Source organism: Callorhinus ursinus, unplaced genomic scaffold (assembly GCF_003265705.2).
Source record: "Callorhinus ursinus isolate GAN/ISIS: 27379988/994484 unplaced genomic scaffold, GSC_fseal_2.0 scaffold13, whole genome shotgun sequence".
NCBI lineage: Eukaryota > Metazoa > Chordata > Mammalia > Carnivora > Otariidae > Callorhinus > Callorhinus ursinus.
The window spans coordinates 50,400,031-50,427,541 of NW_027397075.1; positions in this window are offsets into that span (position 1 = coordinate 50,400,031).

Genomic DNA, 27,511 nt, shown 5'->3' on the forward strand with positions numbered 1-27,511 from the left:
TTGAGAGATACACAAAGTGTATCCTAATGTTGCAGTTGTCTGAGTGACATTGTGAGCTGAGCCAGACCACTTACCTAGACTTGAAGATTTACATTTTGATGATGTTTTTCAAGTGCCGTTTTATCTCAAGGAAAAAAGCAATAATTTCAGCAGCTGCAGAATGCCTCATGCATCTGCAGGAAGTCCTTCCTTCCGCCCTGGGCAGTGCAGCAGAATGGAGAGAGCACAGGTTTTAGAGTCAATTTGACCTGGGTCAAATCCCAGTTCCCAAACTCATTAGCTATGTTATCTTGAGCAAGAGACCTGATTTTTTTCAAGCATCAATCGCCTTATTTATAAAGTAGGGGTGACCAGCATCCTGATAACTTCCAGATGCCGTGAGGAATAAAGATTGCTCCTTCTGTAGACATTTGCTGAGTGCCTACCATGTGTCAGGCACTGTTCTAGGCTCTGGGAAAACACTGTTCTAGGCTCTGGGAAAAGCTAATAGATGGAGTCACTGCCTTTGTGGGGCTGATAACCTACGGGGAGGAGACAGACAAAAACAAAATTCATAGGGAAAAACAAAAAATAGGTGACATGGTGATAAGAGCTCTCAAAGAACATAAAATATAGAAGAACAGAAGAGAAGTGGAGAAGAAATGTGGAATGTGGGAAGAGGTGTCAGAGGAGGCTCCCTTAACATGGTGATGCATAGAGAAGGGAGAGAGCAGGTCATGGTGACACCCGGGGGAAGAATGCTAAGAGTTGAATTGTGTCCCCTCCTCCCTCCCTGCGAAAGACCTGTTGAAGTCCTAGAGCCTAGTGAAGCAAGACCATGACTTTGTTTGGAAATAAGGTCCTCATAGAGGCAATCAAGTGAAAATGAGGTCGTTGGGGTAGCCCTCATCCCATATGACTGGTATCCTTACCAGTAGGGACAGTGTGGACACACACACAGACCCACATGGAGGGACGACGTGTGAAGACATGGGGAGAAAATGGTGTGATGCTGGACGGATGCATCAACAAGTCAGAGGACACCAAGAATTGCCGGCAAACCCCAGAAGCTCGTAGAGGCCAGAGAGGATCCTCCCCATGGCCCTGTCAGGGGGAGCAGGACCCCGCCGATGCCTTGCTTTGGCACCTGACCCTCCCCAACTGTGAGGCAACTTGTTCCTGTTGTTTGAAGCCACTAGGTTGTGGGTTCTCTGTCACAGCAGTCTCAGGAAGCTAATACACCACACCCACGGCAGAGGGATCAGCAAACCCGAAGGCCCTGGGTTAGGAGTACACCAGAACATTCGTGAGCCACAACAAAGAGGCCGGGGTGCTGGCGGGGTGGGAGCGGGGGGCGGCAAGCCCGGGGAGAGCAGCAAGGGCTTGCGGGCTCAGTGTGGTCCTCCAGGCGCCCCTTGGGTCTGTGTCTTTCCTCTGCATGGTGGGGAAAACCGTCAGAGGGCTTTGAACTGAGGGGGAAGCTGATCCGACTCACATTATAAAATTATGTATGTAAAGTGCCTCCTGATTGGCAATTATTATTTTCCTCCTCCAGCCCACTTCACTTCTGATAAACTCTTGTTGAGCGGTGGGTGGGGAAGGCGATGTTTTTAGTATTTATTATTTATGCCACTGCTGCCGTGCTATGTGCCGTTGAGAATGTGCACTCGCCCTGATTGCCATCCTTAGAAGGTTTTAGTGACAGCTTCTCTTCAGCGGCACCACCCAGGTGCCAGTTATCCAGGTCTGAGAGGATGATGCATTTAGATCTATCTGCTCATTTTGTTTTGATTCTGCTTCGCTGTGGAAAGATAACGAACCTCAACTGGTTCCCACAGGGCTGGATGACCACTTCTTGAGAAGTGAACAAAAGTTTCAGAAGGCAAGATACGAGTGCAGTGTTTGAAGGGTCCGCAGTTGCTGGAGATGCCTGGGTTGTTGCTGAGGGACAGGACGGCGAAGTGCCGAGAAGAGGAAGGAGGGGCCGATCTGTGACGTCAGACGGCAGAGCGGCGTTAACTGCAGGACAGTGAGTGTGGGGGCGTGACTTCATTCGTTCCATCTGTCCTTATTAAGCACGCGCTACATGGCAGTCACTGGGTAAAACCCCAGATTTGAGCCCCTCCACAAACCGTTCCGGTGTGTATGAACAAAAACAACACAGAGGAAGGAGAGGCATCCCATTCTGCTCCAGGATTGGAGAAAGCACCAGGCAGGAGGAACACAGAAGCTGGACAACTTATGACAAAGGACCAGGTAGTGAGATGGTCAGCTAGCAGCCAGCAAGCAGGCTGTCGGCAAGATGAAATTCTCATGTTGAGACGGGCTAGATGGCAGGTGAACCGAGCATGCCAGAGAGAATTCTAGGAAGTGCTGGATGATCCAGAGAAACAGGCAGGACATAGGGAAAATAGGTTCACCCTAGCAGAGCCCCAGACACAGGGTTGGGACTCAGGAAGCCACCCTTCCATGGGAGTCTTGGGTTTGGGTGGCGGAGTAATGGGCAAGAGACTCATGAGAACAAGTAGGGCATGGTCCTAAGGGGGATACATACACCGCTGGTTATCAGATGAGGATTTCAACATGGAAACAGGATGGATAGTCAATTAAAAAATACTTGAGCATAAGATGGGTTCAGGCGTTGGAAACAAAGCAGCTTGCCGATTATTGCAATGTGGGGGGAAAATAGGTCAGAGCCAAGCTTAGAGTATGAGAGATGATGGCATGTTAAGGCCAGATTCACCCAAAGCCTACAGTGGGCCTGGGTTTGCTCCCAAGGCCCTACTTGTTTAATCATGAGGAGAGCTGGAAGAGAAGGAGGCCTCACAGGACACTGAATCTGCATGAGATTTCCTGCATCACCTGGGAATTGCTGAAATGCAGGCTAAGCCACATGATCCACGCGAAGGAGAGAAGAACGTGCTGCCTATCACCATCGACCAGGACTGTCGCCGGGCACCATGGCTCCTGCCACCACAGGCTACCTAAGTTGGTAGAAAATTAGTTGCTTCATGCAAAACAATTTCCTATCTTCCTAGTCAAACGGAGAGAGGAGGACGTTATAGAGTCTGAGATGGGTGGGACCTTAGACACAGTTTATTCCTGCTGCTGCATTTTACAGAGGAGGGATCGGGGATCCAGAATGGTTACTTGGTTTTAAAAAAAAATTATTTGGTTGTGTGTTTGTTTATTTATTTATTTTATTATTTTTTTAAAAAGATTTTATTATTTGAGAGAGAGAGGAGAGAGAGAGAGAGGGCACGAGCAGGGAGAGGGCCAGAGGGAGAGGGAGAAGCAGACTCCCCACTGAGCAGGGAGCCCGATGCGGGTTTGATCCCAGGACCCGGGGATCATGACTTGAGCCAAAGGCAGATGCTTAACCAACTGAGCCACCTAGGCACCCCTAAAAGAATTTTTTTTAAATAAAAAGACAGCTGTAGTTCTTCGCTGGTATGTGTCTTGATTTAGATTTTCTTTCTTTTTTTCCTTAAATGTTTGGAAAGGAGAAAGAGAGCCTTTTAGACATAATCACTGTAATTGAAACAACCTCTTCTTGGTTTTCTTTCTGGTATAAGGAGCAATTCTGGAAAGTAGAGTCACATGTATGTGCACTGTTAGTAATAAACATCTCAAGAGAATGGACTAGAAATAATCATCTCTCTTGGATGCCACTGGAAATACCGTCTGTACTTTACTTCATTTCTTCTGTGTGCAACCCCCCCCCCCCCCACAAATCATCTTCATCCTAAACAGAGGCACTGAAAAGTCTTTCTCTTCTTACTCCATCACACAAAATGTCTGAGCATCCTATACATGCTCTGAAGTCAGAGTGCCTGTGTTGAGTTCTGGCTCTATCTCAAATTAGCATGTAACCCTTGACAGGTGACTTCACCCTGTGCCTCGATTTTCTTATCTATGAAATTCCTAAATATATTATCATTTTAGGTAGGATGAAACAAATTAATGCTTGTAAAATTTCTGGAACAATGCTTGGCACGTAGTTAGCCCTCAGTAGTTATTTACTATTAATATTACTTTTATTATTTTTATATGTGGCCTTGCAGGAGTGACCTGGGCAAGTCACCGAACCCGCCTGGGAATCATTTGTCAAAATGAATGGATTGATAAAACTGATCTCTAAAACCTTTTCTGATGCTGAGTTTCTAAAGTTCTTCCTTACAGTGTTGCCATAAAAGTAAAATCAATAGTTACATTTTCACATTGACTGCAACATTTCTGGAAAACCATGCTTTTGGGGGTTTAAAGATGAATGTCACTGATAATTGGAAAACTACCTCATTTTCATGAATGATCTTCCCCATTTGCTCCTTATTGCTCATAAATTGAAAAAGTTGTCTTGAACTTCCATTCTACAAAATGTGAGCATTAGTGAAGAGATGCAGATATAAAGAATGAAGACCATTAGCGCTCCTTTTGCCTTTTTCTGTCTTCATTGTGCAGGTGTTTGCATTCTGCTGGCGAGGAGACTCCTGTTCCCTCTGACCCTGACCTTTGCATAATATTTATTGGATTAGAAAAAAAAAAAACAATTCACAGAGTCATAAAGATATCTGTGCATGCATTTATTATACACAGAACTGTGCTTCATTTTGGAAAATCTGTCCCAAACCTACTCAGGCAAATCAGCAATAACAAGGTCACAGCAGACTTAGCAGAATGCCCTACAGATGTCTTTTGTTTTAGCTCGGATGGCAGTGATAGGATAGAGAAAAAGAGAGAAATTATACAGAGGCAGGGACTTCACCAGCTCGTGCAGATAAAGTACAAATATTTAGAGTGATCTTGGGATGGCTAATCAGCTGGAGAGGAGCCATCAGGGTGTAACGGAGACACACCTTCATTCTGGGGGCTGGACCATCTCCCCGCAACTCCCCTTCTTCTCCCCCTCCCCTTTCCTTCCCAGCCCCTCCGCCTTTCCCTTTCTTCCTCAGCCTCCCCTATTGTCTGCCTTTCTATTTCCTTGGTCTCTTCCTTCTTTTTGAATAACCCGGTAGATTCAAACTTCTCTGTTCCCAGCGACCACCCCAGGCCGGGATCTCTGTACCTCATGTCTCAATTCCTGCAACCATCTCTGAACACGTCGCCCTCCTACTCCGAGTAGGCTCTCCAAATCCATCCCACATACAGCTTCCAAAAATATTCATCCCACATTCTGCTTTCCTTTGGTTACCCAGATGATGAATCTCAGAGATTTGCTCTTACCTATCAGTTCAAATTAACATTCCTCCTTCTACCATTTCAGCTCTCTTACAACTGGCCTCCAAAAATCTACCCCAGAGGAGTTCTGCAATCCGGTTTCTCCCATTTAGTAAGATTCATCTCTCACTACTCAGCAAATACGTGTCCCCTGCCTCACACACCATTTCTCAGCTATGTGCTCTTACACCTACTGATTTCCTCTTTTTTGAGTAACATCTCACTTCCCATCTTCCATCCACCTAAGTCAATTTCTTTAAATTAAGCTGGAGAAGCATCTTCTCTGAGAATTCTTTCTTGTTTGCCTTGATCAATAATAATTTTGTTTATAAAGGTTTGGAGGAATTTACTGGTTGAGGCACCACGCCTGGATATTTCTTACATAAGGAGGTTTTAATTATGAATTCACTTTCCCCTATAAATGCAGAATTTTTCAGGTTTTCTATTTCTTTTGGGATTACCTTTGATAAGACATTTTTTACAAATATGTTCATTTTTTATTCATATATTTATGTCAGATAATTGTTCATAATATCATCTGTTGAACTGGTAGTGATATCCCCTTTTTCTTTCTTGTTATTAGTAACTTGTACTTTTCAAGATTTTAATCAGTCTTTATTAGAAATTTTCCAAGTGTTATTTGTCTTCTCAAAGAACAAACTTTGTCCTGACAAGGCATTTTTTTCCCAAAGAAAACATACAGTTGGCCAAAGGACACATGTACAGATGTTCAATATCACTAATCATTAGGCAAAGGCAAATCAAAACCACAAATAATATTTTACCTTACACCAATCAGAATGGATAAGAAATAACAAGTGTTGGGGCACCTGGGTGGCTCAGTTAGTTGGGTGGCAGCCTTTGGCTCAGGTCATGATCCTGGAGACCTGGGATCGAGTCCCACGTAGGGCTCCCTGCTCAGCGGGGTATCTGCTTCTCCCTCTGACCACCCTCCACCATGCTCTGTCTCTAAAATAAATAAATAAAATCTTAAAAAAAAAAATAACAAGTGTTGGTGAGGAGGCGGAGAGAAGAGGACCCTTGTGCACAGCTGGTGGGAATGTAAATTGGGGCAGCTATGATGGAAAACAGTATGGAAGCTCCTCAAAAACTCAAAAATAGAATTATCATATGACCCAGTAACTCCACTTCTGGGTATTCACCTGGAGAAAACACAAACACTAATTCAAAGAGATATATGCATTTCTATGTTTACTGGAACATTATTTACAATAGCCAAGATATGGAAGCAACCTTAGTGTCTGTTGATAGACACATGGCTAAGAAAGAAATGGTGTATACACATACAACGGAATATTACTCAGCCATAGACAAGAACAAGTCTTGCCATTTGTGACAACATGAATGGACCTAGAGGGTATTATGCTAACTGAAGTAAGTCAGACAGAAAAAGACAGATACAATATGATTTCATTCATATGTAGAATCTAAAAAACAAAACAAACAAATAAACCAGACATAGACTCATAAATACAGAGTAGTGGTTGCCAGAGGGGAGAGAGGTGGGGGGAAGGGCAGAAGTAGGTGAAGGCGATTAGGAGGTACAGACTTCCAGTGACAAAATAAATACGGCTCAGAAATAAAAAGTACAGCATAGGGAATATAGTCAATAATATTGTTATAACTTTGTACAGTGACTACACTTATCGTGGTGAGCATTTCATAATGTATGACATTGTTGAATCAGTATGTTGTACATCCGAAACTAATATAATATTGTCTGTCAACCATGCTTCAATAAACCAAAGAACAAACCTGACTTTGCTGATTTTCTTTACTGTATATTTGTTTTATATTTTTAAAATTTGTGCTCTGTTATTTCTATCTCCTTTCTTTGGTTTAATTTACTGTCATTTTGTCTAGATTCCTAAGAAAGTACTTAAGTACTTAAAGAATTAATTTTCGGCCTTTCTTCTTTTCTAGTGTATACATTTAAAGCAATAAAGTTCCTTTTAAGATTGACTTTGGCTGTACTTCATGAATTTTAGGTTATTTTATTTTATTTTAATTCCAGTACGATTAACATACAGTGTTATATCAGTTTCAGGTGTACCACACAGTAATTCAACAGTTCTATACATTTCTCAGTGCTCATCCTGACACATGTACTCTTACTCCCCTTCCCCCGCTTTACCCATCCCCCCACCCGCTTCCCCTCTGGTAACCCTCTGTTTGTTCTCTATAGTTAAGATGGTATTATTTATTTTTATCATTCAATTAAAAATATTTTCTAATTTCCATTATGACTACTTTTTTCTTTTGACTAAAGGGTTATTTATAAGTCTATTGTTTGATCACCAGACTAGGAGAGAGGAGGGAAAGGCTGTACGGAATTGTTTTTTATTTATTTATTTATTTACTTACTTACTTACTTACTTATTTATTTAAGAGAGAGTGAGAGAGCATGCAAGGGCAGAGGGAGAGGGAGAAGCGGACTCCCTGCTGAGCAGGGAGCCCAACATGGGGCTTGATCCCAGGACCTGGAGATCACGACCTGAGCCGAAGGCAGATGCTGAACTGACTGAGCCACCCAGGTGCCCCCGTTTGGATTGTTGATTGACAAGTGCCCAAGGGAAGTAAACAAATGGAAAATAAAGTCTAGAGCTGAGGCAGAGATCTGAGCTAGAAATAAAGGTCAGGGATTCCTCAGCAAAGAGGTGGTCACAAAATCTTTTAAGTAGATGAATAATCCAGGAACAGTGTGTCGTGAGAGTAGAAGGACCAGAAAAGACAATTGAGGACCACCAGGATTTAAAGAGTAGAAAAAGGAAGGCTAACCTCAAAGTGTGAAAAAAGCGTGCATAGGGAGGTGCTGTGCAACTCATCGCAGTTAGGGGAGTGGGCAGGAAGAAGAAATAAAATAACAGCGCACCTTACCACTCGACGTGCCTGCAAAGGGCTGAGGAACTATGGTGGCATCTGAAGAAGGACCCGGGGCTAACAAAAAGTCTTTTTAAAAGAGATTAAAGTCCTGAGGCTCTATTAATGGAATTGTGTAAGAACCACAGAAGACAAGATACTGGATTTTCATGGAACTTCTCTGAGGCTGGCAAGAGTCAGCAGGATCCCCATGACAGTAGGAGGTAAGTACTCCGTGCACGAGGGGCATCTCATTCTCTGCTACCAACCAAGAGACAGGCAGGGGTGAGTGCAAACTCAGAGAGCTACAGGTCTGGGGGCTGGGGGCTGCAGGGCTTCTCCTGGCATCTTGCGCATTACATCTTTACTTACATAATTCTTGTGGTGATTGTGAAGGGGAAAGAAAAGTGTTCCACATTTAAGTGCTGGTTCACTTTCAGAAATTAATAACAATGACAACGGAAATCTGGAGGGCCTCTACATTTCTCCTTTCCTTTAGTTATTCCTCACACACCCCTCTCTGCAAACGTTCCACAGAGGTGCTGAGAAAGCTGAGCAGGTGAGCCAGGGCTGCCTGATAGACTGATGGTTCTCAGGGTGTGGTCCCCGGATCAGCAGCATCAGCATCACCTGGTGACTCATCAGAAATGCAAACTTCTAGGCCCTGCGGAAACCTAGTGACTGAGGAGTCCTTAAGTGGGGCCTGGTATTATTTTTCCCGGTTTTGGGGAACAAACTGCCCCATATTTAGTGGCTGAAAACAGAAATTTGTTTTCTCATTGTCCTGGAGGCCAGAAGGCTGAAATCAAGGTGTCAGCAGGGCCGTGTTGCCTCCAAAGGCTCTAGGGGAGACTCCTGGCTTCTTCCAGCTTCTGGGCTGCTGATGTTCCTCGGGCTGTGGGGGTGTAACTCCGTATCTGCCTCCATCTTCACAGGGCCTTCTCTGCTGTGTCTCTGTCTCAAATCTCCCATCCCCTTTCTCTTATAAAGACATCTGTCATTGGATTAAGAGCCCACCCTAAAGTCAGGATGATCTCATCTCAATACCCTTAACTCAATTACATCTGCAAAAATTCATTTTCCAAATAAGGTCACGTTCTCAAGTTTGAGGGCTAAGCCTCGGACATATCATTTCAGGGGCCATTATTGAACCCACTCTGAGCCTCGTAATCTGCTTTAAGATGAGCTAGAGTAGGGGTTCTCAACCTTGGCTGCACACGAGGATCACCCATAGAGCTTTTAAAAATCCATAAAAAATTGCATTAGAAGTATTGAAAATGGAACGCAGAGTTCACCAGGTGATCACAACGTCAGCCCAGTTTGAAAGCCCATGGTAGAGAGGAAAGAGTAAAGGCAGGAGTGAGACAAGCCTGGGTTCCAATGCTGCCGCTTTGTCTTATCAGCAGAGTCTACTCTTCCATAAAATGGAGATAATCAGACCTATCTCATATTAATACATTATCACTGCGATGCTTAAATAAAATTCTCTGTGTCGAGCTTGGATTTTTAGCCATCGTGAGACTCTAGAGCTTCACCATTAGCCTGTTTAACGAAGCACGCAAAATGACTTCCTGCTGAGAATTTGGACCCTGCCTGTCATCCTCCCTCAGCTCCCCTCTGATGGCAGGTAGAAGGATCCCCTTTTAAGTATTCTCCCTCAGCTCTCAGAAAGGAAATTAGTCCCGCCTGCTCTAGTTCAGTGATCTCTCACGTCGTGGGGTTTATATTCCACTGGCCACATGGAATACCTGGATTCTCGGCATTTTCCAGGAAGTACAATCTTGAGCTCATATGCACTCATTATTTATCAAACATTCTGTTGCACAAAATAATTTTCCAGGGAGATTGCATGAAAGATTGAAGACATTCTAAATTCCAGATGTTTTAAGCCTCTTTCCTTCAAAAACAAAGAAGAGAAAATTGCTTATTGAGCATCTAAACGTCAAAAACTGGAGATACTGTGATGGTTTTAGTCTGTAGCTTGGAGTCTAGTCGGGAAGACGAGACACAACCAAATCATATCACAAAGAAGTGGAAAATTGCAGCTGTGGCAAACGCTGTGAGGGAGGCTTCCATGACACTGGAAACTTAGAACAAGTTTGGACAGAGTCAGAGAGGTCAGGGGAGGCTCTCGTGACGCTGAGATGTCGAGTCTGACTAGGAATTATCCACATGAAGGCAGGAGGGGGTACATTCCCATCAAAGGGAATCGCAAGCTCCAAAACCCAGTGTGGCAAGACCGTCTCCCCCCATCCTCTCCTCTTTGCTCCCTGTCTTACCTTGCTCTCTCTTATCGCCTCATGGGGACAAGATGGTTACCACAGCTCTGGACATTGCAGCCACATTCAAGTCAGGAAAGAAGGAAAATGAGTCAACTAGTCTTGTCCGTCCCTTTAATCAGAAATCAAAGTCTTTCCCAGAAGCTCCCCAGCAGACTTCCTTTATATTTCACTGGGAAAATGCTCATACGTAGGTCAATCACTGACAAAGAGGGGTGGGATAGCGTGATTGGTCTGAATCAAGAGAACTCTTCCTTTGATTCCAAGGTCAGATAGGCGTTTTCTGAGCAGAGTGGCTTGGCAGTCCGAAGTGTCTGCCCCAGATGATCCGAAGATCATCCCAGTTGTCCACGTGGAAGAGAAAGCAGGCTTTGGGTGATACTGGGGTCATCACAGCGGCCAGGCTCATCAGTTTACCTCGGGGCTAAGAATGGGGAATCTTCTGGGAGAACAAGCTGCCACATGAGCAGGGCGTTGTTTACATAAGAAGTATGGCTCTCCCGAGAGCAGAGTTGTCTCAGCCTGGGCACTGATGACCTTATTTTTTTGTGGGGGGCTGCATTAGGCAAGTTCTCCCGAGAAACAATATTTCTATGAGAACTTGGCTCCTGTGATTGGTGGCTAACACGTTCCACAGTCTGTTCTCTGCCAGTGGAGATCCAGAAGAGCCGATCTGTCATTCCAGTCCAAGTTCGAAGGCCCGAGAACCAGGGGAACAAAAGGTAAAAATCTCAGTCCAAAGACAAGAGAGAATAAGCCGAGATGTCCCAGCTCAACAGTGAGGCAGGAAAAAAAGGGGGCGGATTCCTCTTTCCTCCACCTTTTGTTCTGTCCAGACCCTCAGGGGATAGAGTGATGGTCGCCATGCTGGGCAGGGCAATCTAGTTTACTGAGTCCACTGTTTCAAATGCCAGTGTCACCCAGCAACAACCGCACAGACACATCCAGAAATAATGTTTCATCTGGGCATCCTGTGGCCAGTCAAGGTGACCCATACAATTAAGCATCACAGTGGCTGTCCTGTACCTTGTAGGATGTTCAGCAGCATCTCTGGCCTCCATCCACAAGATGCCTGTACCACCTGCCCAGTAGTGACAACGTCTCCAGATTTTGTTGACTGTCTCTTGGAAGGAAAATTGATCCCCTGTGGGAGCCACTGCCTTAGAGAATGCTTCCTACTGAATATGACTTTGAGTGATGTGATCACAGGGATAGAACTAGGGGGAGAAACGAGGGTGCCTAGGGCACAAAATTTCAGGATACATTGGCCCAATCCTGAGATTGAGTGCCTTAAAATTTTGCTCTAGGAGCCCGCCTCGCCTCTCCCTAGCTCTGATGGTGTGGTATTAGCCTATATTTCAACAAGAATAAACCCTTATTATACTTATAATTGGTTCTTGTTCAAGGATATTGTGGATGATATCACCCTTTATGCAATGCACAGTGACCTGTTTATAAGACACCCCAGGAGAATTCCTTTTTTTTTTTTTTGTCAGAAGAACGGACATGTTTTTCCTAAGCCACTGGTTTGCTTTTATCTGATGAATATTATGAACTGTACAACTTTTGCTTCCCTTTTTGCAATGGTTGTTATTAAATTGTTTCCCGTTTTTGTATTGGCTGCCATCAAACTTGGAAGCCAAGCCTGTCACTTCCACAGCAGGAATGTATGATAATATTTCTAGCATTATCCCTGATTATATTTTAAATTCCTACCTTTTTTCCCCCCCTTTTTCTTTTGTTTCAGTTTTGTTTTGGCTAATCTTACGTGTGCTGCATTTTTATAAAATACCTTAAAGATGTTTGGATGTAGTGTGATTAAGTACCCAGCACAGGGACTGAGCTCCAGAATGCACCTGGTATGTAGAAGCTTCCTTCCTGCAGCACAGAGATCGGAAAGGGAGATGTTGTATGGGACAGACCTTTGTCAATGGCCAAATGCTCTGGAAGCGAAAGAGCCATATTTGGGGGTGAGGGTCATTTCTGGGGGTAAAGAAACAGAGACGGCTTGCAGCCACGGATTTTAAAAGTACATCTACTTCTCCGGGAAAACAATCACATTCAGTGGTTCGACTTTTGACCTGTGTCTTTGTTGATCCAAACTCCTGGGGGTTAGAGAACTTTCATAAAACCCACTGCCTACCTCCGGCCCTGAAAGCTCTTATGAATCCGTGTTCCAGTTCCTGGAGTGTCATCCTCCTTCACAGTGGGCCCATGTTACGACTGTGGATTGTGTTCCATTTTTCAAAGACAAGACGCAAGCAGCATGACAAAGAGGGATTAGTTAAGAAGCGCTTGGAAAACGGAAAGCTATGGTTACATTAAGTGAGAGAGCAATGGGCCCTGATCTGCAAAGACAGAGCTGAGATGCGGGCCGGGGTGCTCGAAATCGCCTTTGCCTCTTGCAATGAGGTGACTGCATTTTCATCATAATTATTAAATCTTGGCAAGAGGCTCAGCAGCTGGTTACCCACCTCCCTGATGTCAGGCGGCTGCTTTCCCACTCTGCAATTTTGAAACCTGGTTGGCAATTGCACCCTGAAGAGTCGTTCGAACAATGTTGCAGCAAACTTTCCCCCACTTGAAATCTTCAATTATATACGTATGGACTAATGGCAATCTACATCCTGCCATTTTCTCCCCCTGTCTTTTTTCTTTTTGCCATATCATTAGTTTCAACCAAATTAAGTTAGGGACACTTAGTCCTCAGAGAAACCAGGGGAATAATAACAGATGGATTAGGGTAAAGGGGATAAGGCAGAGAAAGGACAGTTTGACTTCCTTTTAGAAAAGTTTGAGCCACCCAGAGAGAAAGACACACGCACACAAAGATAACATCAAACTTTGCAGAGAAAAATCTCAGCTCCTGGTGAGCTGAGCTAGAAATCCCTGGGATATTAAATAGTCACCAATCCATGAGGGACATGTAAGGGCAAACTGAAATTATAATATGTTTTGTGCAGTGTAGAGTATTGGAAAAAAAAAAGAGAGATAATAAAATACTATTATTTCCCCCAGCCTTTTTAAATTCTTAAATGAATAACAAAGATTCTGAATTAAAACAATTCCTGTGTGCCAGGGACACGAGGGAATGACATTTGAAGGAGTCTGCAGAAATACTGCATCTGGGCTTTGGCAGAACCCAGTAAAAAGTCAGACTTCAACAGGCATCCTTTGAAGGGCTTCTGTAACTTTGTACATTCTGTTGTTGGCATTGAATAGCCTCAGAGGTCAGGTCTGAAACAGGGGAAAGTGTCTTGAACATAGTAAATATTCAATATGTGTTCGCTGGATTGAATTAGGGTTTAGTGTGCCTACATTTTATTTATTTATATATTTTTAAAGATTTTGTTTATTTATTTGACAGAGAGAGAGAGAGAGAGAGAGAGAGAGAGAGAGAGCATGAGCATGGAGAAGGAGCAAGGGCAGAGGGAGAAGCCCTACTCCCCCCTGAGTAGGGATCCAGGTATGGGACTCGATCCCAGGACCCTGGATCATGACCTGAGCCGAAGGCAGATGCTTAACCGACTGAGCCACCCAGGTGCCCAAGTGTGCCTACATATTAAAACAAAACAGATAAATATGAGAGAATGTCATTTGGAAATAATTATCTAAAATAAACGTGTTCTAAGATTTCATAAAACTTCTATAGTCCCAATAGGCAATGAAGAAACCAGTTTTATAGTATGGATATACCTTTTCAGAATTTATAAAGAAACTTTCTTTTACTTATCATGTAATTTTTCACCACATTTCTATGGAAAAGGTTTTTGTTATCCAAATGAGGTAGATATTAGGAGTGCCTTTCTAGTCCAAGGAAGACCTCACTGCCATTGGGCCTGGCTAGGAACAGAGTTTTAGCCAATAAGCTGTTGGAGAAAGTGACATGAGTTCCTTCTGGCAGAGGCCATGACATGGCCATGGGTGATTTTCTAGCCTCTCTTCCCAAATTCATTGACCAGGGAGGCTGTATGTTTCACAGGATGAAGCTATAGAATGGTGTGTTTATCTGCCTGGACTTTTAAGTTACCGCATGGAGGAAAATTGTCCTATAAGGTCACCCAGACCTACGTAGATATTTGCGCATAGGAATACAGCTTTGTTGTATGAAACTACTTGGACCTCGGCTTAATTTTAGAACATTATATGGCCTTTCCTTATTAGTATAGTAAACTTTCTTTTTTTAAAAAAAAAGATTTTATTTATTTATTTGAGAGAGAGATTGAGAGTTCATGAGAGGGGGGGAAAGGTCAGAGGGAGAAGCAGACTCCCTGCTGAGCAGGGAGCCCGATGCGGGACTCGATCCCGGGACTCCAGGATCATGACCTGAGCCGAAGGCAGTCGCTTAACCAACTGAGCCACCCAGGCGCCCAGTATAGTAAACTTTCTAAGTGAGAAAACTGAGAACTATTTTCAATTTCGCCATATTGCATTGCAGGTAAGGGGCAAACTGGTATATAAACCCAGATCTTGCGGAAAGCATATTGACGCAAAGAGAAAACACCAGCCCTTCTGCAAGACGGAAGGGAAAACCATATTTGGTCTTTTTTGGTGTGAAGGCGTGAAGGTGGGATCTGCTCTGGGTGGTAAGATCAAACCAACATTTGTGAGGAACAGAAGTGAGGCTCCTATTTTGAAACAGAAAAGCAGGGGAAATAGTTACTTCTCGGCTTTTTGTTCTCTTTGGAGAGGACTTCCACACTGTATTACTAAATACCCTCTGTTTCAGTGAAAGAGAGCAGCATGTCTCTGTGGCTTAACCCAAAAGAAGTTTATTTCTCCTGTACGTGAAGTCCGATCACCGGAGCTTGGGAGACCAGCCTCAAGCAGTTACTCGGGAGCTCAGGTTGATAGATTCCATCATCTGTAACACAGGGTGTCCAAGGTCACCCTGGACCCTGGGTGTTGGCGGAAAGCCAGCAGACAGAGGAAGAGCAAGCATAGGAGATTGAGCTGGTCTTTACGCACCAAGCCTGGCAGTGGCGCACGTCACTCTCATTCCGTGGGCTAGAAGACAATCACGTGGTCCTTCTTGCCTGCAAGAGGGACTGGGCCATGTCATCCGGCCGGTGCCTAGGAGGTTACAGGAAAACAATGGGGAAACATACAGGGGTCTATACCATAGTCAATCGTTCTGGTCACCAAATAAGCATTCCACTCTTCTTCCCAAGCATAAAACACACTCATCCACCCCGACTCCACCATCCATCCATCCATGCATCCTGAGGTGGCAACTCGGAGCCCTCTATAATCCTTGCATCCAGCTCCAAGGCCAGGATCTTTAGAGGATGTTCAATCTTCTCCATCAAGCATCCCTTTGTTTCCAGAAATCTGAACTAGAAAGATAAGTAAACTGCGGTCCTTGGGACAGAAAGCTGTGAAACTTCTCCCATTTAAGGAGAGGACAGAATGGCAAACATGTCGCAGTCCCTAGTTCCCCGCAGTTATGGACACCTGCAAGGCAGGGATGGAGAGGTCCTTCCCTGGACCTGAGGACATTTCCCTGATGAGTTTTTAATTGTTCACTGCTGAGGGAGTCACCTTGTCAGAGTCTCTGTAGCCCCGTGTGACACCCTTTGAGTAGCTCTTCCTTGAGGGCTGCATAGCTTATGAAGCCTGGTTTTTTGTTTTTGTTTTTTTGGTGGGGATGTGTAGGGTCCTGGGAGTTGATTTTAGTTTCACACACTCAAAGAATTTTGCATCTGAACTCATAGGACCTTTGGTCCAATACAACAACCTAAAATCTTAAGAGGCTTCTGATCTATTGCCTTCTTATCAGCTCCTTATGCCAGAAACCCAGCCCTAATTTATTGTCTGGACAATGTTCTCAATCTATTTTATTCCTTACCTTCTTGCGTCCTGCCTCTCTTTCTTCCTTTCGTATCAGTTGACCGTGAACCTAGGAAAATGCACGGAGAGGTGACATTCTTTAATCTCATCTTTGCCATAGGGAAGACTCACTTCGTTCAACGGATCCATTTTATGAAGGCTCTGCCACTAAGCATCTTTTTCAATTATATCTCTTTTTAAAATTTGAGTTTCTAGGTGCTTGGCTTTTGTAACCTTCTGAGGTCCCAAATTTCTGGTCTCTCCTTATTTCCTTTCCTTCTAATTGAAAGTCAGCCAATTATGCCCCCAAATGATCTCTTTCTTACCATAGCTTTCCAATAATGAACAATCATGACTACTTCTTTCCGATTCCACCAGCCATTTTTCTGGGCATCCCTGGCTCATCAGGCATACAATCTTGGTTCCATATTTTGCTAAAACTTTTGCTTCTAAATAATAGGTCCACTTGTTCACAGTATCTGTTTCTTGGTGCTCTCTCTAGCTGCCAGGTCAGTGCCACAGATTTTAGGTTTTTCATCCAATTGTATCTCAGTTCTGATAGCAGTTTCTCTGTCTGTTAAGTGACTCTAGCGTCCATAATCAGGAAACCTGAAATCTTAATGATTTAATGAGTTTCTCTTTTTCACAAATTCCAAGTGTGGTGCATGGGAGTTCTAGTCCACAGTCATTGAGGTTATCAGGCTGAAAGGGTCTCCACCACCTTGCTTCCAACATTGCCATGGGCATTTACATCCAGCTGGCAAATATAGAACGCAGGGATAAGAAGGATACTAAGTGGGTGGCTCAGTCGGTTGGGTGTCTACCTTCTGCTCAGAGCATGATCTCAGCGTCCTGGGATCGAGCCCCGCGTCAGGCTCTCTGCTGTGTGGGGAGTCTGCTTCTCCCTCTCCCTCTGCCCGCCCCCCCCCCCCCCCTTGCTCTCTCCCGCCAAAAAAAAAAAATAAAAACCTTAAAAAAAAAAAAAAGAAGGATACTAGATGTTTTCAGGAGCCAGCCTTAGCAGTGGCATGCTTCCTTTCTGATCTCATTTCATCTAGGCTAGGGTTTTGCAGAGTGGGTGAGACAACAAAACAGGAACCCCTGAGAGCAAGGGTTAGAGTGAGCCAGTGATTAGAATGATAGAGCTTATTTGATTTAAAAAAAAAAATGATAGAGCTTATCTTGGTAGGTAAGGGATTGAAGTCAGGAGGAGGCTGATAGGTTGGGGGAACTGGTGGGGTTGAAGAACTGGTGATCTCAAGGAGACCTAGGAGCATAAGTATAATAAAGTGAGAAAATGGAAATACAGGAATGGTGGTCAGAGAGTGAGATGTTGAAATCTGTGTTTTCATAGATGGCGGAAATCTATATGAGATTAAGATTCCAATTTGGTTACCCAAATGGCTTGCTGAAGCCTCGCTAAGTTGTCCTCATTCTAATGTTTCAGTCCTTGTGAGTCCAGCTCGGAAGCGGTCCTATGGTACAGGGGTTAAGCTAGCGAGTTCTGGAGTCAAAATACCTCGGTTTCGATCTTGGCTCTGTTAAGGAAGAGAAGTTTTCCTTTACCCTTCCACAGTATTTTTGGCTGATCTAAGAATTAAATCGGCATGAGATAGGTTAGTAGGAAAAAATCAAATTGAATTATGTGTACGAGGGCTCCATGAGAATATGAGGCCCACAGGCAGCCAGGCAATCGAAACAAACATGTCTGCCACCCAGAGCTAAGGAGAAACAGTAGGGGTCTGACACTTCAAAGGGAAGGAAAGCAATTCACAGGAAGATGACAAAGAGTACATGTTTAGTAAACAAATGTTTGCTGGGCCATATAGAAACAATGGGACAGAGAGAGGAATTTTAATACACTTTGCTAGGTTCTTCCCTGTGCATCACACCGAGTTAGTATTATGAACTATTACATAGTTGTCTATGGTGATAGCTCTCTCCCTGGAGCAGGTCCTCGATCTAAATTCTTTTAGGTAGTTAAGGGGAAGCTCAAAGATTCTTCCTGAGCCTTCCGTTTCTTAAAAACACTCAGCCTAACATAATCCATATGCCAATGAGGCACATTTTGGGGCGGCAGATCTCGCTTCCCTACAGCTCCAATGCTTACTAGCTTTGTGTCCTTTAGAAGAGTACTCTCTCCCCTTCACTGGTCATCTGAACATGACAATATAAAGTGTTCCATACACTCAAGCCCACAGTAAATAGTCATTTATAATCTCTACTCTGTCTCTGTCATTCTTGATGTTCTTCTGTTTTCAACATTCCCCATCTCTACCTCCACCCCATTCCTACACTAACTCTGTGGAGTGAACCAATATCCAATATACACACAGTTCATTTTTAAATGAGATATTATAACATCAACCTTTCTTCCAAACGCATTACACAACCTATTGATGGGAATTTCTTTTATATCACATTAAGTATCCAATTTCAGATGTAGTGGCTTAGTCTAAAGTGGTTCCATATCACTAAATTTCTCTTGAGAATAAGCACCCTCTCCCCCAAAAAGAAAAAGAAAGCTTTTTTGGTTTTTGTTTTTTTGTTTTTTTGTAATAGAAAGCTTTGTCCCCAGGGTGTGGCAGATGACCCACCATTCCATTTACATCACAGCCACTACTACCATAGCTGGTCACATATCATTTCTAATGACAGTCCTGGCGCCTCTCCTCTCATCTGTCCAGAAATCTCCCAGAGTTTCTACAGCCTTACACCTGCAAATGTGGTCTACAGAGCAGGGTATCAGCATCACCCAGGATGTTAGAAATGTGGAATTATGAGCCTCATCTACACCTTATTACATCTAGTTCTGCATTTTAACAAGATGCCAAGAGATTCTAATGCATAATAGAGTTTGCAAAGCACTGCTATACAGCAAAGAGACTAACCTTTCCATCCCTTTGTCTGAAGGTAGGGTTACATCTTAAAACAGACATCAGGCAGAACCCCCTTAAAATTCATCCTTCCCATCTAGAGATATGGAACTTAAAATTCTATGGTTACCTAATGCTCTTAACTTGAGATTCAGAGATGAGGGAAGTGAAGCTAGGGGGTAGCTGGTTTCTCAAAGGAATTTCTGGCTCCATACAAGATTTGGAGAGTGGTTTTAAGATCTTTCTTTTTAGGTTGCCTGAAGAAATTTGCTAATTTCCCTAATGTAAGTTTCCCCCTACCTCGGAAGCAGAGAAACAAATAAAAAAGACACAAAGAAGATACAACAGGATTTGTGTTTCTGTATATAATCCTCAAGGGTCTGTTCCATCTGGAGTGAAGTCTAGTGAAATAAATCAGTTAGATCGGGGAAGTGGTGCCCACTTATACACAGATATAGGACGGGGCTAAGAGCAGTCTGCTTAGAGAGAGGCGGGGAGTTGTCCCAAAGAACTTGTCTGTGGTGGTGATTAGTAAGGATTATGGTAGAAGCTAAGATCCATTGCAAAATTACCAGCTTAGAAAACAAATTGTTTTCTTTGTAAAAAACAAAGTGTTTACTTGAGTGGGGTCCTATTATTAAACAGCTGTTATTCTACAGAGATTAACTGTGATTTCAGTTTGAAAGTTTCTATCCTCAGAAATAAAAGCAAAAAGCATAGGTTAGTGGAATTTTCCCTTACGTTGAGATAGAGTGTCTGGAACATCAGACCAAAAGCAGAGACCATCAATAGATTGTAAATTCGTTAATCTTTTTGACTGCCCCAAATTTGTTTAAATTTTCCCCTAGGTATCCACTTGGGTGATTACTAAATAAAAATAAATAAATAAATTTAAAAATTACAATTTATATCCCTGGCAAACACCTATTTAGACAATGATCAAAATTAACAACACCATCAGTAAGATATATTAGCATCATACGACCCCTCTGATTTGATGCACTTAGAAGGACGTGATGTCATTTTTGTGGTATTCTTGCCAAAAAAATGTTGTTCATTCTGTCAGAAGCTGTCATTAGAAAACATCAAACAACCCCAAATCGAAAGACATTCTACAGAATACTGGTACTTTTCAAAGGTATCAAGGTTATGAAAGGCAAGATGGTGGGACCACCTCAGACTGAAAAAGGCAACTAAAAGCAATGTGGATGCTAGATTGGATCTTATAACGGAAAAAGAGCATCAGTGGAGAAGATGGTGAAATTCTCAAATCTGTAGTTTATGTACTGGCAATGTATCAGTGTCGATTTCCTAAGCCTACTATGCTGATCTACGATATTAACAGTAGAGAAAGCTGTCTAAAGACTATAGCGGCACTTTTTGTACTATTTTTGCAACTTCTGTAGAAGTCTAAAATTATTTCCAAATAAAAAGGTTTCCTTTTTTTTTTTTTTAAGATTTATTTATATATTTGAGAGAGAGAGAGAAAGAGTGCCTGTGAACAGGGGAGGGGCAGCAGGAGAGAGTCTCAAGCAGACTCTGTGCTGAGCTGGGAGCCGGCTAAGGGGCTCGATCTCATGACCCTGAGATCATGACCTGAGCTGAAACCAACAGTCTGACACTTAAACGACTGTGCCACCCAGGCACGCTTGGAATAGAAAAGATTTTAAACAACAGCTCACAGCTTTTTTATGGTTTGCTCTTAGAGGTAACTACAGAAAATAAGTCCCAATCTTCTTGGGATGAATACCTTAAATAGGATAGGAAGATAGACCAAGATCCTGGGGCCAGTAGGAAGAAGAATAGGGGAAGCCCCCCCAATTGTTCTGAGTCTGCAAAGTGATCTTGGGCTTCACTAAACAATAACTCACGAAGACATGAAACAATGACACACGCTAACTACATATATACACACATACTATAATGTATATCTATATTCACTGTCATGGGCTAAATTGTGTCCCCCTGCCCCAAATTCATCTGTTGAAGCTCTAACCTTTGTACCCCAGAATGTGACTGTATTTGGAAACAGAACCTTTAAAGAAGTCATTGATTTAAAATGAGGCTATTGTGGTTGGCCCTAATCCAATCTGACTGTGTCCTTATAAGGAGAGGAAATTTGAACACACAAAGGGATGACAGGGCTGCTTGCACACAGAGGAAAAACCATGGAGGACAAAGCCAGGAGGTGGCCGTCTGTGAGGCAGGGAGACAGGTCTCAGGAGAAATCCAGCCAGCTGACACCTTGATCCTGAACTTTTCCCATCCAGAGCCTTGAGAAACTAAATGTCTGTTGCTAAAGCCACCTAATCTGTGGTATCTTGTTATGGGAGCCCTAGTTAATTATACAATCATTTATGTATTTTTTACAATCATATATATTTTAAATAAATCTATACTTAATTGATCTCTTTAACCTTCTTTAAACCTGTCATATTGTCCCCCCAGCATTCATGGATGAGCATACTATTTTCGCACATACAAGGTTCTTGACATAGATTTTGATAAACTTTAATGTCTGTCTTTCATCTAGAGGATGCACCACTCAGTGTTAGATGAATATTAGATACATATGAGGTTTCTCAGATAATCCTTAGAATGCTTTCTTCACTTTAAGTGTATTGCATTTAAGGACTTGAACCAACTATACAGTATGTTCGTAGGAAATTAACCCGGATTAGGAGCAGTCTATAAATCCTGTCATCCTGGGAGCAGTGGTAGAATTTGGGTTTGCTAAGATTAAAGAAGAGAGTCAGGAAGGACATAACAGATAATTTTCACTATTTGTAGGGCTATCAGTGAAGGAGATTAGGTTTATTTCGTTAATTTTTAGAGAGCAAACTTGTTAGTTTGAAGGAACATATTTTGTACCAACATAAAATCTTTTTGAACAACTCTCACTTGAGAGGTAGTGAGTTCTCAGTCACCCAAGGCATTCAATCATTTAAGGATGGCCAGCTGCCAAGGTTCATGTAGATCAGTTCCCTTCACCTGATGTAGGGTGGAATATATTAAACTTTTAGAGTTTACCGGCCCTAAGAGTCAGAGAATTCTAAGGGTAACAAGGGAGAGTGAAGGGATACGGGATTGGGGGAAAATACTCTGAAAAAAAAAAAAACAGTCAAAAATATTAGCAAGGTCATGTCCCATGAAGTGAGAGATTATTCAAAATCTCATGCATCTACCCTGCCTGCCCCGCCAAGAGTTGGTTAACTGCTCTGGGCTAAAGGCCCAGGCATGAGTATTTCTTTTTCTTTCCTTTTTTCTTTTTTTAAAATTCTTTATTTATTTATTTGCCAGAGAGAGAGAAATGGCTGGAGAGAGTGTGAGCGCACAAGCAGGAGGAGTGGCAGGCAGAGGGAGAAGCCGACTTCCTGCCCAGCAAGGAGCCCGATGTGGGTTTCGATCCTAGGACCCTGGGATCATGATCTGAGCCGAAGGCAGACACTTAACCCACTAAGCCACCCAGGCATTCCAGCCAGGAATGAGTATTTCTAAAAATCTTCTCAGGTAACCCTGAGGCGCTGCCAGAGTTGAGCTCTCTGATCTAGCTGAAGTTATGTAGCAACGCTGTACAATGGGCCCTCCCAACTCCTTACCGTTTCCAGCAATTCTCAAAATCCTGAGCTTTACATCAGACTTCCTGACAAAAGGGATGACATAAATTCTTCTGAAGAGTGCTAACACCAAGTTACCAAAGACCTACGAGCCCATCACAGGCTTTTCCACTGTCTACACTTGTCTGACAGCAATCATAACACCCCAAATTAATGCAAAAGATGTGTATGGGAACGTTGCACTAAATATAAAAGTTTTTCCAACTCCCCCATTGCGTGATAAATTGGTAGCAGTTGGGTAAGTATTCCAGATGCTGCCTGGTATTTACTACCCATCTATCATCCTGCACAGGCAGCTGGTGCCTAAAAGGGGAGTCACCTTTATTTGGGGTAGTGTAGAAAGACACTAATTAATAAGAAATTTTATTTTAATTATCAGAAGATTCAGCAACTGCTACAGTGCAGAAAAAGATTCCCCCTCTTTAGGACATTAGAATAATTATAAAAGTAAAAATAAGAGCTAGTATTTATTGAGCATATACTCCATACCTGACGATATTCTCCGTAAGCCCATTACATTGAGCCATCCATTTAATTGTCACAACGTCATATGAAGTAAGTGCTATTTCCTCTCCCCGTCCAGTTACACAAATGTGGAAACTGACGCACAGAGAGACTGAGTGAATTTCACCAGGTCTCAGAACAAACAAGCGAAGGTGCTGGGATGCACATTTCGATGTCACAGTTTAGAGTCCCTGCTCACCCCCACATGGGTATCTAGTTTGGTATCCCCAAAAGACAGTGAAACCCATTTGACGTCCTCTGTTCCAACTGTTCAAATTGTAGATGCCTATGAGGGAGCATGACTGACAGATCTGTCAAGCAGGTCATTGCAAAGGTCTGGCCATGATGCCGCTAGGCAGATACTCAGATCAAGGAAACAGTAACATGTCCTTTTAATCAGGGACGAGATCATATACCATCTATGTCACTGTTTTCATTTCATTCAATTAGCTCATTCCTCATACATAAATGGGATGATTTAGTTAGAATTTTTTTAAATCTTATAACTGGGACAGACCATTCAGTCACTTCTGTGAGTTAATTTTTGTCTTATGCTGCTAAGAAGAGGTTCCTAGGTAAGTAATCACTATCCTGGTCTACATTGTTTCAAATTTAACCTTTGCTAGCTGCCAATCCCTACCTCATAGCTTTCTTTTAAACTTGCCTAACTTATCTTTTTTTTTTTTTTTTTAAAGATTTTATTTATTTGAGAGAGAGAGAGAACACAGGCGGGGGTAGGAGCAGAGAGAGAGAGGGACAAGCAGACTCCATGCTGAACATGGAGCCCCACGGAGGCTCGATCCCACAACCCTGAAATCATGGCCTGAGCTGAAATCAAGAGTCAGATGCTTAACCGACTGAGTCACCCAGGTGCCCACTGCTTACTTTCTCTTTAAAAACAAACTAAAGAACTAGTCCTGGGAATGTAATTTTGTGATTAACATATTTATGTGAATTAATGTAGGTGAACATTTCTTAATTGAAAACTAGTCTGTGTTTTTGTAGAGAAATACCCAAAACAATCAATCCTCCCAAATTATTTTATGAAACTAGTACAGTTCCAATCGAAATTGCACTTTTTGACTAGATAAAATGATTCTAACATTGTTCTAGAAGAGCCAACTGAATTGCAGCAAAGATATTTTTGAAGAATAAGGTAGGTTTACACTAGCTGGCATCCAAACATATTATAAAATGTAATAAGTAAACAGTATGATAATGGCATGGGAATAGAAAGATCAATGGAAGAGTACAGTATTTCTGACTTTATTTTAGACTTTACCCTCTTCGGGTTTTCATTTACACGGGGATTAAGGGCCTTGAAAATTTGAGAATGGGAGAAGGTTTATAATTAAATTTGGGCCATCTAAATGGGGGCCTTGGGACTGGTTTGATTAATGTGCTGGTTTTGATCCATTTCACAGCTTTCTGGAAGCAAAATCTAAGCTCCTTCCAGAAAGGATACCCCAAAGAGCAGCGGGCAGTGTTGGAGAAAGTGATTTAAGAAGGTAGAAGCGTGGTTCTCCGGGCAGACCTCCTCCCTGGGGAGATAGCCACACCCATTACTCTTCAAGGTTAAACACCATGGATTTGGAGAACTGTATCTGAACCAGGGTGAGAGAAGAATGTCTTTTTCCCACTGGAGAGATTCCTTGTCTCCTTGTGGAGGGATTTTCTCTAGCCCTCCTGGCCTCTCACTCTTTACACCAAGGGAAGAGGGAGTAATTAACCTGATTAGTAGATTTTGAAAGAAAAAAACAAGCTTGCAAAACTCATCACTCTCCTTTTTATTCTTCTAGGAACTAGCTGCCTGTAGAAGACAGGATATTTCCCTGTAAGTCTGTATGTCTTAGCTTGGAAAGATAAGCCCTTGGCTGCCTTCCCTGTGACTCAACAGCTACATTAAATTTAGGGGTTCAGTTAGCAGGGCTCATTTGCCTTCCCCACTAGGCTAATCCTTTAACACACCCAATCACAATAATAAAGGTAATATTTTGTCCCACATCTGCCCTACTGATTCTTATTTCTCGATTTATTTAGAACCCAAGTAGCCAAGAGGGTACTACATACATATGGGACCTCTTTAGACACTTCCAACAATAGTGTTTGGTAAAGGTGGCTTCATGACCTTTCAAGTTAGATACTCACCACATGTTCTATGGAGCATTAGTATCTCTGATGCTAACAGATGCTGTTTGTAAAAGGGTTACATGGTTAAATACATAATTCCAGGTAAAGCAAGATAAAACAGGTACCTTTACTGCAGGTCTTCTTGAAGCTTTTAAATGGAAATATGCTCTGTGAATCTTAATGAGGGAATAGATTATTCAGCATCTCTTAAATATATATGTATCTGAAAGAATTGTTTTCTTCAATTAAGTATTAACATTTCATAGAACGCATTTAGGGAAATGCTAAAAATTTCCATGAACAGCATTGGTCCAATTGGTAGTTTGCAAAGAAAAAACAAAAACAAAGAAATTACCACCCAGGCAACATACAAAACTAAATTACAGATGAATTTTAAAAAGTAAAAAAAGAAAGAAAGAAAATATAAAATAAAATATTGATGACCATAAAATCTCAGAACAGTGAAGATTTTCCAAACATTACAGGAAAGAAAGAACCATAATGGAATAATAGATTTAATTTATCTAACATTAAAACTTTACATAAATAACAACAACAAAACACACCATAAATATGGGGGGGGGGAAGCAAGTAACAAAGTAGAAAAAAAGATATTTTTTTTTTAAGATTTTATTTATTTATTTGACAGAGAGAGACACAGTGAGAGAAGGAACACAAGCAGGGGGAGTGGGAGAGGGAGAAGCAGGCTTCCCGCCGAGCAAGGAGCCCGATGTGGGGCTCGATCCCAGGACCCTGGGATCATGACCTGAGCCGAAGGCAGACGCTTAATGACTGAGCCACACCCAGGCGCCCAGAAAAAAAGATATTTTTAAGGATGTGTGGAAATGGTTTAATATGTTTAATATGTAATAACTCTCACCAGTGAACAATAGAAAGATTAGTATTACGAGGTGTAAAATAAGAGAAGAATACAATATAACAGCTCACAAAAAGGAAATATGACCAATAACTATGAAAGACCAGATCAGATTTCACTGGTCGTCAAAATTACAAGTAAAAGTTATGATGAGATATAATCTTTCTTTACTTTATTTTTTAAACTTTATTTATCTTTCCCATCCTGTTGGTTCTGGGGTTGTAAATGGGTAGGTATAACTTTTCTGGTGAGCAACTTGACAATATGTTCAACCAGTCTTTAAAATGTACATAATTTCTGACTCAGCAATTCCACCTCTAGAAATTTATTCTAAAGAGATGATCACAGATGCTTGAAAATATTTATATTCAAGCATAGCCACTTTATCATTGCTTATAATAACAAAAATGGAAATATCCATAATGTCCTATAATAAATATGACAAATTCTTGAGCTAGAATACCATGCAGTCATTAAAAATCATGTTGTACAAGAACATTTAACATTGTGAGGAGATAGAGTTACAGTAAGTGAAAAAACATGTTTTAAGGATAGAAGTACCAGAGGCTCCCATCTTAACAGAAAATATATAGAGTGAAAAAGGCTATCCATTAAAATCTAAAGTGATTATATCTGGTTAGGTGGGGCTATGTGTGATTTTTTTCTTCTTCTCCTTGCTGTTTTACTGTATTTCCCAATTTTCCTGAAATTAAAATGCATTGCCGGGGCGCCTGGGTGGCTCAGTCATTAAGTGTCTGCCTTCAGCTCAGGTCATGATCCCAGGGTCCTGGGATCGAGCCCCGCATCGGGCTCCCTGCTCAGCGGGAAGCCTGCTTCTCCCTCTCCTGCTCCCCCTTGTGTTCCTTCTCTCACTGTGTCTCTCTCTGTCAAATAAATAAATAAAATCTTAAAAAAAAAAAAAATGCATTGCCTTCTGCAATAAGGAAACAAAAATAATTTCAGGAGGATTATGCTAGTAAAGATTGCATTTTACAAAGAAGGAATATGTGTGCATTCTTTATTAAAATATCATAATTAGTGAATCCTTAGCCTACTAAGTTTTTAAATGATAGAGATCATGACTCTACTGCATTGTATAGAGCCAAAAACAATTTAGACACTTAAATCAAAGTCATTTATAGTATAAATTCCTCAACAATCACCCATCGATTTGCATGATCTGAACGAGTGGCCCTTTGGGTGGTACATGGACTGTGACAGTTACGCATCTTCAGGTTACAAGCATGAAAAACCATAAGTCAAACTGTTTTCCGATATGAATAAACTCGGTAGTTCCAGAGACTTCCCAAGTAACCCATGAAG